Source organism: Micropterus salmoides, unplaced genomic scaffold, assembly GCF_014851395.1.
Source record: "Micropterus salmoides isolate LMB-PRFRI ecotype aquatic unplaced genomic scaffold, ASM1485139v1 Ms_hic_scaffold_21, whole genome shotgun sequence".
NCBI lineage: Eukaryota > Metazoa > Chordata > Actinopteri > Centrarchiformes > Centrarchidae > Micropterus > Micropterus salmoides.
The window spans coordinates 15558677-15575784 of record NW_024041262.1 but is presented as its reverse complement, the minus strand read 5'-3'; the positions used below and the strand labels follow the sequence as shown (position 1 = coordinate 15575784).

The following is a 17108-nucleotide window of genomic DNA, read 5'->3' as shown; positions in this document are numbered from 1 at the left end:
TTGATCATATCTTGTATAGAAGTGTTGACTAAGGGTAAAACTACTTTAAGCAGCCTAGTCGGGATGGGGTCTAAGAGGCAGGTTGATGGTTTAGATGAAGAAATTACTGAAGTTAGTTGGTAAAGATTGAGGGAAGCAAAGCAGTCGAAACATACATCTGGTTTTACAGCTGTTTTTAAGGTTCCTGAGTTTGGAGATAAGTCGGTGCCAGTTGAGGGCAGGTCTTGGTGAATTTTGTTTCTAATAGTTAGAATTTTATCATTAAAGAAGCTCATGAAGTCGTAACTACTGAGAGCTATGGGAATACTTGGCTCTATAGAGCTGTGACTCTCTGTCAGCCAGGCTACAGTGCTGAAAAGAAACTTTGGGTTGTTCCTATTTTCCTCTATTAATGACGAGTAGTACGCTGCTCTGGCATTATGGAGAGCCTTCCTATAGGTTTTAAGACTATCTTGACAAATTAAACGAGAATTTTCCAGTTTGGTGGCAATTTCTCTCAAATTTCTGCGATCTTTGCTTTAATTTGTTAGTTTCAGTATTATACCATGGAGCTAACAGTCCTTGTTTTATTATTTTCTTTTTTAGAGGGGCAACAGAGTCGAGTGTCATTCCCAGCGAGCCTGCAGTACTATCAACAAGATGATCGATTTGGAAAGGACTGAAATTAGCATCCTCCATTACTTTGTGACTTGATAATGAATTTAGAGCTGATGGAATCGCATCGTTAATATCTATTAGTTAGTATCAGCAATACAAACTCAAAAGTTAACAGTGGTAAAAAAGGGATTCTGTGGGAACTCTATTAAATGTTCAATTTCAATACCATACACCAGAACAAGGTCGAGGGTGTGGTTAAAACAGTGAGTCGGTTTATGAACGCCCTGAGAGAAGCCAATTAAATCTAACAGAGAAATAAACGCAGTACTAAAGCTGTCATTCTCAAATGTCCACATGAATATTAAAATCCCCTACAATAATAACTTTGTCCGTTTTAAGGACTAAAGTTGGCAAAAACTCGGCAAATTTAGATAAGAATTCAGAGTACGGACCGGGTGCTCGGAGGATCCAAAAAAATGTTAAAATTCTTTTATTGGATCCTGATTTAAATTAGGCTACTTTTTTTATTGAATGAATCTTCAAGCTAAACTTTTCTTGTATTAGAAGATCTTTTTTCATTTTTGTGTGTTCTGTTGTTGTTAATATAAGAAAACAAAGAGGGATAAAAAAAAATCAGAGCCCACAAAAGTCACAATTTCTCAAGCAAAGCACTGGTTTGGTGGTATTTCAGCATTGCAGCTCTCCAAATGGTATGTGTGCCAAATGTAATTTGTTGGAAAAACTACAGCATTTCTAAGTGTTAGTGCAATTGCACAAGATGTCATCATGCAGCAAAAATACATTTACAGCTTACTTGCTGTAAATCATTACAGCCCCATTTAGCTATGTATACTTCTTCTTTTTAACTCAAATTGCTCTGACAAGTTTTGGATGTTGGACTCAAGTGTATGAGCTTTCAAAAGTTAAACATTAATTTATTGTGTTGACTATTTGAGACTTTTGACAGATATGTATTTATTTATTGAACTTAGTTATGTAGGTTATCAGTTGAATAAAAAGGCGAGTGTGCGGGGATGGGAGCAAGAGAAAAAAAAATGTTGCTGCATCTTTTGAGTTTGAGAAAAACTTTCTTTTTTAAACTACTACAATGTCGAAGCATGGCCATAATCAACTAATTGTGCACTACAGATTAGTCCTGTATTTTCTTGCATTTTCAAGGCAGCAGGTGAACGTGCATTTCCATGTTAAACTATAAGCACTGAATTTCCTCTTGCGGGATTATGACTTTTTCTACCTCTCAACTTCAAATGGCGTACAGTGCATTAGCACTGAGTCAGGCGTTTAGAAATATGAAATATTGGTCATTTCCCCTGGTGATTCAGTGGGGTCATTTCCAAGCATCCATGTCTGACTTTGACCAGTCACTCTGTTTGTGATAGAAATGTTATAGTTAATGACACACCGGATTTGCATTGATTGCTTAACAAGTCCAGATAAAATGGAAGCTGTCAGCCTTGCAGCACAACGGACTGCCATCTCCAGTAGGACAATTTACAAGTTTGGATATCTTTAAGTTTTTTAATATGTGAATTATGACAGTGCTCGCAGCTAAATATGGCATTTGATTTCTCACACTTTTCCACCTTTTCTTTATTAAAATAGAGATTTGTGTACAGACACAAGACATCATGAAAACATGAAGGCTGTGATTCTTACTATTCTGGTATCGTTGGTTGTCAGCCAGAGTGAGTTATTGTACAAGAAACACAATGAACCTGCAGTCTGTTTGACCAAAATGGAATGATGGCACAAGTCTTTTATTGTTTGGTTATATAGATACTTAGGCGTGTTTGCCTTTATTAGATAGGACAGTGGATAGAGAGGAAAGAGGAAGAGAGATAGAGGGTGACACACAGCAAAGGGTCGCAGGCTGGATTCGAACTGGGGACACTGCAGTAAGGACTCAGCCTTGTAAATGGCGTGCGCACTCTACCAGCTGAGATAACCACACCCCTTATTATGTCTGTTTGAGTGTTTCTTAATAAGATTGCCTAAAGGAAGCATATATAGTGAATTGGTCCAAGCACAGAACCTTATGGAACTTGTGACCTTGTGACTAACTTTAGCTTGTGTGGAGGATTCCTAATTAACATGTACAAACTGACATCGATCTGATAAATAAACCAACTTAGTGCGGTTCCATTTATGCCAATTAAATATTTGAGTCTCTGTAATAGGATGTGGTGGTCAGTGGTGTCGAATACAGCACTAAGATCGAACAAGAACGTACAAGAACAGAGACAAGTCCTTTGTCTGATGTAGTAACAATATAATTTGTAATTTTCACCAGTTCTGTCTCTGTGCTATGATGCACTCGTAATGCTGACTGAAAATCCTCAAATAGACTACTGTTATGTAGAATGCCTGTAGAAATGTGTCAGAGCAGATTGTAAGACAATCATTTGTGGCAGTGAAAGTGCAGGGCTAGTTTCAATACAACTTTTGGACATAGTTTGTTTTCTTTTTTGTAGGTGAGGCCTTGGCCTTGAGGTGTAACTGTGGAGGCCAGAGGGAATGTTTAAGTCCTGTGGAGACCTGCTATGATTCAGTTACTTTCTGCGGCAACGTCATCATTCATGCTATATCCTGTAAGTATACGCTGCTCCTTCAGTGTACTGTTCAGCTAAGAAGACATCAAGGAAATTTCCTGGACCAATTCAAAGTCTTTTACTGCGCTGGTAGAAAAAATATGTAGATGGATTGTAACTTCATGTAGTTCTTCTCCAGCCTCTGTTATGTCTTTGTTACGTGGACAGAAATGCGCCGTTACCTTCCTGAGACAAACAGCTGATTAATATTATTGGTAATGAAACGGTAACAGCAGGGAAGTTCAGATCAGCAGCTAAACTTCACATTTTACTGCCCCGGTGGAAAACATGTATTGCAATTCGCAACCTTCACCACTAGATGTCACTAGAACTTACACACTGAACCTGTAATTTCCTTGGACAATGCACATTTGTTTCTTCTATATTTAAATTGCATTGCATGTTTTCTTATTGTGCAAATAAACAAAGCATTTTCACTTGTGATTTAACATTTCTTGGTTCAAGCTATTTTTCAGAACATATTTTAACCAATTTCGCTTTCAAAAAGTGATGGGGACATGTCCCCAGCGACCATATTGTAAATGACACCAGTGGTAACAAATTTGTAACATTTTATGTATGTGACTGGCACACAATGCTCAATAGTTTTTTAAGAGCACACAACAAATTTGCACATGCAGTTAAAACAATGGCTGTCCATCTGAGTATGTTGTAGAGTCTGTGCTCTCTGTCTGTTTGTCTGCTGTTGATGTCTTTCTCTACTGCAGAGTCAATTACAACTCGAACATTTTTGTGTGACTGTTTTCTTCCTACATGTACCACACTCCCTGTCTGTGCTAGGCCTACAGTAGCATCCTTCCTCCCAGCACTAGCCTACAAGAAGACCAGTGCTTTCTGTCTGTACCGATTCCAGCAACATCCATGAACACAGTAGCCTATAGAACATTGTAGAAAAATGTTTTCTCATACACTGCTCTCAACATTGTAATACACATGAATAAAAATATTACTCACTAGCCTTAATTCTGCTCTCCTTGCCTTCACACCTCTGCTGCAAACACAGCGGCTTGCCCAACCTTTCTTTTTCTCTTTCCCTGTACAGTATTTGTCGGCCCTCTTGACTTTCTCCATCAGCAGTGGGCTGTTTTATGAAGTGGCCGAAATGACACAGCACTCGCAATTTTCACCCACGATACCGATTTCACCAGCGGGTGCGTGGAGGAGGCTTGTTAATGAGGAAGCCAATCGAAACCAAAACCAACATTGTACCCAGTTGCACCTACACCAAAGTGTTCGCTGTTGCTTTACCTGGTCCGTGCTCAACGCCCGCCCAAGTAAAGCTGTTGTGTGGGAAACACTGATATTAATATCAATCTGACAGGTGTTATGCCGAGTTTTGCCTGCCTGCCAAGAATTGCATGCACCTCCAAATAGGCTACTGCTTTTAAACACTATAATATTCTTTGTGGGGTCCATCAGTGGTGTTAAATGATTCTTAGATTCTTCTAAGTATATATTTTATGAACGTTTAGAGTCTTTAATATTTTAATACACTTAGAAGTACCATTAAATATATGGTAACTATATGTGGTGATAACACCGTTTGATCAATGAGCACAGCAAAGTGTCTGAAAAGGACCTAAAGAGGTGGATGCATAATTCGGCAGATCAAATTTTGTAGGCTACTTGCCGATATTTGCATCCACCTCTTTTCTAAGCATAAATGACTGTTATCACCCGCAAAGTACATGCAATTCTCGGCAGGCAGGCAGAATTCGGCATACCACCCCGAAACAAATAGTCTGGCCCCTCTGGCATATGCCAGAATTGCCAGGTGGCCAATCCGCCCCTTAAAAAAGTGTTTCAAAGGGTTTTTTGATCAGTCAAACAGTGAGTCTGCAGTGATCTTCAGTGTCTTGCTATAACTTGTACAGTACAGCACATTTTCTTGACAACACACCCAAAACCAGCAGAATGATGTGTAATTTTTTTCAGAATTTTGACTGTTGTAAGCATTTTAAGTGTAAATTGACAAAATTATCCAGGTCTGGCACATGTAATGTCACTACCTCAACTTGTGAGAAGGTGAGTTGAAACAGCCTCTCACCAGTAGCTCAGTTGGTAAGTTACCAACTCTGGAGATCTGAAGTTCCAGGGTTCAAATCCTCATGTGACAGAGTCAGACCATAATGAGTCCAAATTCTGCATTTTATTTGGATCCCGTGACACTTATTTTTCTCTGCTAAAGTGTTTGTACAGCTAAAACTTTAAACCTTGGAAACAAAATGTTGCTGGTGGGTTGAACATTTCACCCAGTACACTGGAAAAAACATTCTGTTGAACTTACATAAAAATAATATGTACATCGGTCGCACATATTTATTTTTAGTCGAAATGATTAATTTCAACTTAGTGTTCATATATGTAAAACTCTTATATGTAAAACCAACATGATTTGATTATGTTCATTCAAAGTTATTTGTAATGCAAACTTTGTGTATAAAGTCTGCATGCTGAAAGTACTTCTATACGCCGATTTCTTTTTAATCTTATCTACAGTTTTATTCCTGCAACATTTTCAGAACAAATGAGCCATACACAAAAACATTTCTTGTGAAACTGTATTGTAGTAAAATAGAGTTACTAACTATACTTCAATCAATTCAATGCAATGTATACACAAATAAATGCATACATATACAAACCATTCTCACATTAGAACAAAGCATCTTTTTCCATACATAGACACTTGGTAGCCAAGTTATCAAGAGTGCATTGTAAACATTCTGCAATAACTTGAGGCAACACCGTTGGTCATTAAAACACCTTCTGAATGACATAAAACCAGCATCAATAGGGAATAATACAACAGCCAGATTAATGCAGAAATGTCTTGCAAAATTATGCAAAAAAGTGCACAATACATCAACTATATTTACAACCTCTCAACAAAAAAGACAAATGTAATGAAATCATTACACTCTGGTAAATGTAAATCCAGTGCTTGGAAAGTTGATGTGCTCCGTTAACTGCAAGGGTTCTCAAATTAAAGAGTAATAAAATTAAGGAGTAATTGCTTTCCCACCACTACTATATTTTCAGTTACGAATGTGCAAAAAAACAAAATCACCTCCACATTTTAATATAGGGGAAACTGTTGGGAGCTCTGACACATCTGACAAAGCTGACATAAAATCAAAGATATATTTTGCCACACATGGCCCTGAGAGAAATAATCTGCTGAGAAAAAATACACTACACTTGCAGTAAACAAATCCATACATAAAGGCAGTGTAAGTGAGTTGCATAAGTGTCAAAAGTCCAGTCCAATGAAAAAAAGCAGCAAGGGTCCATGTTCCAAGAAGAAAGGCAAACTGTTGTATCCAGGTTGCCTAAAATGTCAACGGCTCACTTATAGTTTGTTTTTGAGTCCCTGGGCTTTCTTTGACAGTGTGTTGCCGTCCAGCTCCATCACAACATTCTGGAGCACTTTGAAAGAGTACTTAAGTTCAGGAGGGTAGCAGCAGCTAAGGCAACGTTGTCCATATCATGCAGTACCAGTGTAGTGGCATTTAACATATTCCCACCATGGTCTCGTCAATGGCACCTTGGTTCAGGTCTTTGTCTTCTGTCTGCAGAATGTACAGTCACAAAAGAAGCCATATGAGAGGAAATAAAAAAATCACTTAAACCTTAAGCCTATTATGCACTGAAAACATCACACTATCTGCATTAAGTGATAACTGATTGAAATTGTTTATTTACCTTAGCAGCAAAAGGGTACCAGGTGTTGTGTTAAGTGAACAGATTGCTATTATAAGTTTATGTTAAAAAAATGTTTTGCTCCTGTTTGGAGTTTTTTATGTCTTAACAGTCTCCAGTTACTGAAGTCTTGTGTTGTTGTTGTTGTTTTTTTATCACTTTTACCCATTTAAGAGTTTCCATAGATATGTAGTTGCACAATATACCAACAGTCTACATTAGCATTCATGAACTTTGACATGGGAACAGCTTGGCATTAGGAAATGTAGCCAGTACCAAAGCAATACTAATGTTTCGTATAAAGTTCACTGTATTTTATGCAACTACACGGGATCTGTCAGTGAATGTTTATGAATTTGACAGCGTCTATTAAATGGAATATCAAGAGGTCAGCAACTAACAATTCTGTCATTATCAGTTAATCTATTATTTTCTCAGACTTTGCTTGGGTATATATATTTGGTGACAAATTTTAACATTTTGCAGAGAAACAGTTGTAATCTATTACTTTTAGAGCTGGACAATTCATCAAAAAGTAATTCAAACCGAATTTCAGATTATTCAGATAATTTCACTTTCAATTAAATTTAATGCCAACTTCACGGTCATATGTATGAAGGATATAATGGAAAATCAGAATGGGTTTTAGAAAATAATTATTTACCATTAAGAGTCCCCACCCCTCTCCATGGCCTCACATAGTGAAAATACCTGCTACACACCCTGGACCGACTGGTAGTGGTGACTGCTTCCTTCCTACTGTTAACTGACCATTTTGCCCTTTTCTCAGCATCGGTTTGAGTGAGAACTTAAACACAGAGACTGAGCAAAACTCCATACAGCTGACAGCACTCCTCATAAGCCACACTGCTTTTCTTCATTTTAGTAGCCAACAGGCTAAGCTAGCTCGCTTTCTGAAAATACTGAAGTGATCAGATTTATGAAAACACTGCATACAAAAAGAACAGTAAATACTAACAGTACGTACAAAGTTAACTGTGAAAGTGGCTAAAATAAGCATGACACTGCACTGTAAGATCAATGGTGGCATTAATGGTATTGCAGAGGTGACGTCAATCTAAAAAGTACTGAACCATAATAATTATACTCACAGTGTATTCTCTCGCTTATTTTTCCCGGGTCCTCATTGAGATACACACAGCCCCTTGAGTATGCATTCCCGCCAAACATCAAATGTTATCATCCTAAATCAGGGGGAATAAGCAGAACAAGTCATGGAGTTGAGAGTCCTTAAAAATGTCATCATATAAACAAAATATTTCTTTTGTACCTTCATTACCAAACATAACCAAAATACTGAATTAATGTTAAAACAAAACTACAGACAGAATTAGTAGAATTTGTGGTCTGTGACAACAAATACTGCACCCTATAACCTTCAAGACAGCAGGATTAATTACAGGAGTGTATTAGACTGCATTAGTTTTTACTAAAGACTGCAGCAAGAAAATACCCAGGATCTTTTGAAAGTCTTGACAATCTAGTTTAAACATGTCCAGTGTTTCCCACAGAATGACAGTCGGTGTTGACTACCAGCTACAGCATTGCTAGCCTCGAAAATCCAGCTGCATTCTAATATTAACTTGGCTCTCCTTATTAGCTAGGCCCCTTACATGCTTGCTAATAACTTTTTTTAACTGGGTCTTTCGACATTAACAGCGTTGTGTTGGACAGATTTGTGCAGCGGTGTTCATGAGGGAGAGAGAGCGAGAAAGTAAGGGACAGGGGAGTGAGAGAGAGGAAGGAGTGAGAAGAAGTGCTGCCCGAATGCGCTATGGCACTCTGCAATCAAATACGATTTTAAATAGGCCTAATAAAAAATAAATCAATATGTGGCGGTCAGCATTGATATTGTGGTGGGCCACCACAAATAAATGAACATATAGGAAACACTGTATATTACTCACCATTTACCACATGGCCTAAGGTACAAAGCGGAGATCTCAACTGGAGGAACACCAAATACCTATCCAGAAAAAGATATATACATATTATTTCTACTAGCTGGTGAAGCATCCTGTTTGTGACACAGCGTACCCAAGTTTAAAATTAAAATGATAAAAAGGTATTTGAGTAATACTCTGCATTCATCCTTTATTCATCACAATACTTAAATATAAAACATTTGAAATCAAACTTTATTTGAGATTACTTTTATTGCCAATTTAAATCTCAGGCAGCACATCAAAGATTTAATTCCAACAGAAAATGTTGTAAAAAAAATTAAGGATAAAGTAAGAATCGCTCTAATCAGAGTAACATTAATGCACCTCCTCTACATGGAGTTACTGGAGATAAAGATACTGAGGACGTTGGAGGAATATCTATGTATTGTAAATAAGTGCTGATGTGATGAGCAGTTTACCTTTCACTAAACTAAATTAAGAAAGCACAGAACATTCACTTTACTGACTTTATCAAGTGCTGCTTTCTAATTTGTAAGCACAGAGCATGTGCACTGTCATAAAAAAATCTGCAGTTACACTTTAGCCTGGACTAGCCTAACATAACCTTATAAAGAATAAGTTAAGAATGTGGTCAAAGTTAAGTCTGAACTTTTAACATTAACGTTACATTTCTAGAATGATGCTTAACATCACTGATAAGTATGACATTAAGCACATGTTGAATTTCATTGTGCAGCAGTCTGCAGACTAAGACTACATTAAGCTAACTGTTACACCTTTGTTCTTAATAGTCCTCTGCAGGTCAATGATTACGTAGACTAATCATGTGCCGTACACTTTTCGCCTTTCACCGCACGTCAACGGCCACTCCTCTGTTGGTGAGAGCCAGACGAGCATGTTTGTGTGTTCATTCTCTGGGGGAATACCTATTGGACTGTCTATTCTTTGATTGATGTCTTTTGGACCAATAGTATTTGAGAAAAGTGGCCGAAAGAACCTCCTCCGCCTGTGCTTGGATGCTCACAGACGTTAACGGTGTTCCGTACAGAGCGCATACCTTAATTTCAACTGCCCAAATTGACTTTAAACGGATCATTTTTGAGCTGTTTGTTTTAACGGAAGAGTATACTATTGAAATCTGTAAGAAAGATGAGTACATTTATTTTTGTTAAAACCTAGGTTAATTAGGCTAACTTTACTGGTTAATAAGCTAGACGACCATGCGAGTTAGGCATGATTGTGTCATGATATTAATTAAGGCACGTGAGTTAAGCATGAACCATGTGAAACGTTAGTCAACAACGTTACCATATCTTTCTGAAGAACAAGAAGTAGGGGAAACAATTTGCATTTGTTAAAAAAAAATGTAATAATTGAAAGTCACTAATGTGCAAACCATGAACTTAAAAATTAAATGACTAGGATACTAACTTCCGTGTTTGAGCGCGCGAGTGTTGTAACACGTGTGTGCACACCATTTACAACTATTTACAAGTAACACTAAACTGATTAAAAATTACAACTAGAAATTTTCCGTATATCAGCAGTAGGATGGGTTCATTTTGTGTGTGCACTATTTACACACTGTGTGTGTGTGTTTTATGTGGACAGACAACATTTATGACAAAGTCACTCTGTCTGGCACTTCCTCCACCCCAGCGCACTTGAAGTGGGACCACAGTTGGCAAAGGTCACACCCATTCATCAATGGCCCCATCTCCTGAGCCAGGTGGGACCACTCTACTGCAGACAGCGCAGTGTTCCCCATCTTCCTCAGTTGGAGGTGGTGCCTGTTTCTTCTGCCTTTTGGCCTCCTGTGCTTGTCTTTTTTCCTCCTTCTTCATTGCCATATCTTCCTTGCGCTTTCTCTTCTTTCTCCTCTAGCAGGTGAACGTACTCCTCACTGGTGATGACACGGGCTGGCAGCGGAAGGCGACGCCTTACCTTCTCTTTCCTGTCCAAGGCTGGGCTCATGTGTACATTAGCCAGACTTTCTGGAATGACTCCTGCTGCCACCAGGTAATTTTGTGGACTGACCATTTTACAAGTGGGGCAAGGTGTTGGAGTGGTGGAGGAAGTGGCTGATGTCTGTGTGTCAGTAGGTGGATCGCTGGTTGTGTGAGTGTGAGTAGCAAGTGCACTGGATGGTGTGGCTGAGGGAGTGGCGGGAGGGATGGATGGCGTGGCTGAGGGAGTGACTGCAGATGGGAGCACTCTCACCACCTAAGTAAGTAAAGCATATTTAAAACTCATTAGCATACCACAAAGAAACGCAAGTAACTTAATTTATCCTCTATCATTGTATTAATGTTAAAATTACCTGGGTTGTGTCCACAGCCCCCCTGGACATAGGAAAGATGCCTGCCTTGGGGAACCCAGCCTTTATATTTTGGGCAGTGACAGCAGTGGGGTAGACATTCCTCAGCAGAGAAGAAAACTGTTTCCACTAGATCCCCTCGCACTAGACCCATCCTGGAAGCCATGGTGGAGAAAGCGGTCTTGAGGGGATTAAAGACAGAGAATTTCGATTTCTTTTTCCCTGCAGTACATTATTAAATTTTTTGGGACATGTGTCTCGTGTTGGTCCATGATTAGAATGAGAGGTCTGTCCTCCGGAGCATACTGCACAAAATGCCAGAGCCATTTGAGGAATAGCTCGGAGTCCATGTACCCCTTCTCCTGGATCCCATAGAAGGCGTTGGGAGGCCCATCCAGCCTATAGGAATTACTTGTGAGGCAGCCAGTGTAGATGATGAAGGGTGGAATGCTTTCCCCGGCTACACTCACGCAGCAGTGCACTGTAATGTGCTCCCTGGTGGTCTGCTGCTGCTGGTAGACATGCTTCCTCCCAGTCTGGCAGAGCACCTTCTCCCTGGACCTAGGCTTGTCTCCAAAGCCAGTTTCGTCACAGTTGAAGACTAGATGGGGCTTGTCCTACAAACTGTGACGGACGAATAAGGCTTTGTAGAGATCAAAGAAACCTCCAATGGCTTCTGGAGTTGCACCATGAACTCTGGCTCTGTCCAGGGAATCTGCTGTCGGGGAGGTTAGTTCTGGATGGCGGGCCCTAAATCTGGACCACCAGACATCACTTGGCCCCTTCTCCAGATTAACAGTTGTGCTGTCAGCTCTGCCACTCTCTAATAATGCCACTAGCCAGCACTTTAACCAGAGATCTGGTGACTGGGAAGCCGTGATCCGCCATCCAAAATATAAATGAAATCAGTGCTTCTTCTTCTGCAGGTGTCAGGGCCAAATTAGGATGAGGGTTGTGTGTCTATTTTTTCCTTTTTGTAGTCCTGCAGGGTGGTATGTGGAATGCCATACTTTTTGGACGTCTGCCTCAAGCTTGCTCCTGCTCACTTCCTCAACTGCCTTTTCCAGCACCTCTTGTGTACTGCTTTTTCTTGCCTGCCATTTTCTTACTTTCCCTTGTCTTGCTTTTCTTATTTTCCTTTGAAATGAAAATACGGTATGTTACACCTAAAACTGAATAAAAATTTATAAACAATCATTTGATGTATGACATTTTATTAAGTTAAATAATAACATGAAGTTATGTGTGAAGATCCTATCATTGTTTTTAACAGTATCATAATAATTTTTTTATGAAATGTTGGCTATGAAATAACATCACAATCAATTCAGTTATAGTTCGTTGATTTATTAAAGAATTATTTTAAATGTTAAAATATTATAAATATAATCACCACAGCAGGCAGGCGCATGAAACACCGTCTGTGTTGACAGACGTGTTGCGTCTCTGCTGCCTGTCTCAGTGCGAGTGTGGCGCCAAGCGGCCATTGTCTGGAATTGACGTTTAAAAATTCCCATTTCAACGCAGTTACTCAACAAAAGGTAATATATTTATTGACTTGTGATAACAATCATTTCATAAAGACTATTACGGTGAGAAGCATTAATCCAATTGAAATGAACATTTTCACTGCTGTAGTTATCTCCCCACCTAAAGCTAATATCTGGGCTGCAGCTTGCCCACCCTCCATTTGCAGGCGCCTAGCAAACTTACTGAAATCTCTCTGGAACAAACTGTGGGGGGTTCTCTTTCTTGGTCAGGGATAAAAGAGAGAGAAATGATGACATATATAGTTTATGTATAACCTGGAAGTATTTATTCAGCGATCGGAAGGAAAAGGTCATCTGTTCAGAATATCGCTGTGTACGGAACATGGTTAGTCTACGTTACCTGTTACATGAATGTTCAAACTATAAAAGCACACACTGCACATTGTGTGATTTATTAATACACTTAAAATACAAGTCACCCTCATTAGCATAGCTAACGAGTGGTAACATTAACTTAACATTACCATTAACTCAACTGTTCATGTTTGTTTTTGCTGGTCCTTAAAAACTTCAGCTCAGTGAACGTACTGCGTCTAACAGGAATATCTGTAATGCTGACATTCATTTCATTTAACTACCTTTTACCTTCTGGAGAGCTCTCTAAACATTGAAGGGCTTTAGCAAGGCTAACGCTAACGAGTGGTATCGTTTTGACCTTGACTAATTTGTGTTGCTCGATGTTACTGGTAGATAAAAATCTCTACTCAGTCAAAATGATATGCCTAACCACCTCTGTTTCTGACCAACATGACAGAGTAGTATTGCCTTTACTCTGAAGAGCAGTCCAGCCAGGTGAATTCAACCGGCCGAAAAAAGAAAAAGGCGCCCTCGGTAACGTTTTCAGTTAAAGAGCTGCTCCTAGTGGGCGGAGTTTCCAGGCAAAACATGACAACTTCCTTTGCGCTTAACATGACTGAGACTTAAAAATTAAACATCCCTCAAGATTGCAATAATTTTACATGACTGACACACCTATCCCCCTCGCTCAGAAACACTTTGCTCTGTTTGACTGTCTCTGCTCCAGGATGTTTAATTCCCTCTGAAGCGGCTGTAAGCTGCACTTTATCAGAGGTGCTGAAGTGAATATGTGGTGATGTTTGTCTGATCACAGGTGTTTTCAGTTTTGGTTTTCTACCTCTGATGAAAAGCAGTGAGCTCGTCCCAGACCGAGTGCCTCTGTCAGACGGTCTAAAGGGGGTAGCAGCCTAACACCATATCAGCAGATGAATAACGCAGGGTAATGCACAGCAGTGGGACAGGATCTTGTAATATCTCAAATTGTTATTTGGCAAATGTCAGAATACAGATAAGTGAGATATTTTTAATGTGCAGAAAAGCTGCTGAAACATAGGAGCTATTAAAGGTGTTTTCACAGGTTTATAACTGAATTAAAGCGAGTCATTCATTGAGGTGAAAAGGAGCCACGTGCACATTTAAAGACTTTAGGTTATGTCATACCTGCATGTGTGTTGACTCAGGGATGAAATAAAATGAGAAACATTTGACAGCAATACAGAATGCTGAGAGCCTTACAGCACTATATTTTGAGTTGTGTTTCCTTTTATATAAAAAGGACATTTCCTTGATGAATTGGTGCAGAAAAAAAATCACCAGAATGCAGGAAATTAAGTGTTTTAAGTCTTCTGGAGGGGACCCCTAACTATTTGGTCAATTACCCCCCCAACACTAAGCCTATTAAAATGTTCGTCACGGCCCCACTATTTGTGCAGTGTCAAGTCTCATGGGCCAAATGTTTGTCAAACCCCTGATCCAAGCCCTTAAAAGCAAGGATGGTGTATTTGTGAGGGATGTCCGACCAGGCCAATTTGTCCCAGTCCAGCCCTGACCATGGCAATCTACCCCAGTAAGAGGCGAACCACCGTCGTGCTACTGAAACCCCAGGGTAAACCCTGAAGTTGCTGGATAAGCTCAAATCCTGCTTAGTACAGGCCTGTGCGTTATATGAAAAGTGCGATGAGAACTGAATTGGCACTACATAACTGAAGAGTCATACAAATTAACAGCAACATTTGAAACACATTGCTCTTTATTACTACATGAAAGATATTCATTCATCAGGGGATGCATTAGTAAGTCATGATATTTGTTGCACAGATCACTGCCACAGCAATAAGTTCTCATTTCACACAGTCAATTGTTTTCATGCAACCCTTGGAGCTGGCTGTGAAAACATGGAAAGAGCGGAAGATTAGGAGATTGTTTTCCTAGTGGAAAGACTTCACTTTCTTGGGACAGTTTTTTACTGCAGCTCATGCCCAGTTAAGACTAAAGTAGGCTACTTACAGGCACATAAATAGTAGAGTGGGCAGGTTGCCACTTTGTACACTCCTGTAGGCCTCCACAGTAACACTTCAAGGCTTCATCTGGGGGGGAACAAAACCACACATCTTTGTCACCTTCCTAATGAAACTAACTGCAATATAATTTTTAAGTTTAGGTAATAAAGACTGCATGTTGGCAGGTTAACTCACTCTGGCTGACAGCCAATACAAACAGCAAGAATCACAATCTTCATGTTTTCACACCTCTGCACACAAGTCTGTAAAAATAAAATATATATATACACACAGTGCCTTGCGAAAGTATTCGGCCCCCTTGAACTTTGACCTTTTGCCACATTGCAGGCTTCAAACATAAAGATAACAAATTTTTTGTGAAGAACCAACAACAAGTGGGACACAATCATGAAGTGGAACGAAATCTATTGGATATTTCAAACTTAAAAAACTAAAAAAATTGGGCGTGCAAAATTATTCAGCCCCCTTACATTAATACTTTGTAGCGCCAGCTTTTGCTGTGATTACAGCTGTAAGTCGCTTGGGGTACGTCTATCAGTTTTGCACATCGAGAGACTGAAATTTTTGCCCATTCCTCCTTGCAAAACAGCTCGAGCTCAGTGAGGTTGGATGGAGAGCATTTGTGAACAGCAGTTTTCAGTTCTTTCCACAGATTCAGGTCTGGACTTTGACTTGGCCATTCTAACACCTGGATATGTTTATTTGTGAACCATTCCAGTGTAGATTTTGCTTGATGTTTTGGATCATTGTCCTGGTGGAAGACAAATCTCCATCCCAGTCTCAGGTCTTTTGCAGACTCCATCAGGTTTTCTTCCAGAATGGTCCTGTATTTGGCTCCATCCATCCTCCCATCAATTTTAACCATCTTCCCTGTCCCTGCTGAAGAAAAGCAGGCCCAAACCATGATGCTGCCACCACCATGTTTGACAGCGGGGATGGTGTGTTCAGGGTGATGAGCTGTGTTGCTTTTACGCCAAACATACGTTTTGCATTGTTGCCTAAAAGTTCGATTTTGGTTTCATCTGACCAGAGCACCTTCTTCCACATGTTTGGTGTGTCTCCCAGGTGGCTTGTGGCAAACTTTAAACAAGACTTTTTATGGATATCTTTAAGAAATGGCTTTCTTCTTGTCACTCTTCCATAAAGGCCAGATTTGTGCAGTATCCGACTGATTGATGTCCTATGGACAGAGTCTCCCACCTCAGCTGTAGATCTCTGCAGTTCATCCAGAGTGATCATGGGCCTCTAGGCTGCATCTCTGATCAGTCTTCTATTTGTATGAGCTGAAAGTTTAGAGGGATGGCCGGGTCTTCGTAGATTTGCAGTGGTCTGATACTCCTTCCATTTCAGTATTATCGCTTGCACAGTGCTCCTTGGGATGTTTAAAGCTTGGGAAATCTTTTTGTATCCAAAATTTTCTCCACAACAGTATCTTGGACCTGCCTGGCGTGTTCCTTGTTCTTCATGATGCTCTCTGCGCTTTAAATGGACCTCTGAGACTATCACAGAGCAGGTGCATTTATACGGAGACTTGATTTCACACAGATGGATTCTATTTATCATCATTAGTCATTTAGGTCAACATTGGATCATTCAGAGATCCTCACTGAACTTCTGGAGAGAGTTTGCTGCACTGAAAATAAAGGGGCTGAATAATTTTGCACGCCCAATTTTTTAGTTTTTTATTTGTTAAAAAAGTCTCTCTCAATATATATAGATATATACACACACCCCTCTATAGAGCTCCACATTGTCCTGATTAGGCCTACATGTCAGAGCACTACCATGATCCACGTTGCCCACCTTTACACCTGGGGCCTGACCACAAAGCGAGTTAAACATGCCCAGGATCTGTTATCTGGCTTCACTAACCCTACAGTTGTGATAAGCGGTCCCACGAAGTTGGTTATCAACTCTGTAAGACAACCCAGGATTTCCCCATGCAGCCGTGAGCACGTTTACATAAGAGGCGGTGTTTGCAGCAGATAACCAGTCAGAAATGAATATGCAACATCCAGTGAGACTTTCAAAATGGCATGTTAAGTTGTGAAACGTTGCAATGTGGT

At 39.8% G+C, this 17108-nt stretch overlaps 1 long non-coding RNA gene across 1 annotated transcript; it reads right to left on the bottom strand.

Annotated features, from left to right (window-relative positions):
* Positions 1–14753: 14753 nt before the first annotated feature.
* LOC119915679 lies at positions 14754–15308 on the bottom strand. The gene is made up of 2 exons (XR_005446981.1): positions 15217–15308; positions 14754–15108 (listed from the first exon to the last, which is right to left on the bottom strand). It is a non-coding gene; the product is annotated as an uncharacterized LOC119915679 (long non-coding RNA).
* Positions 15309–17108: the final 1800 nt, after the last annotated feature.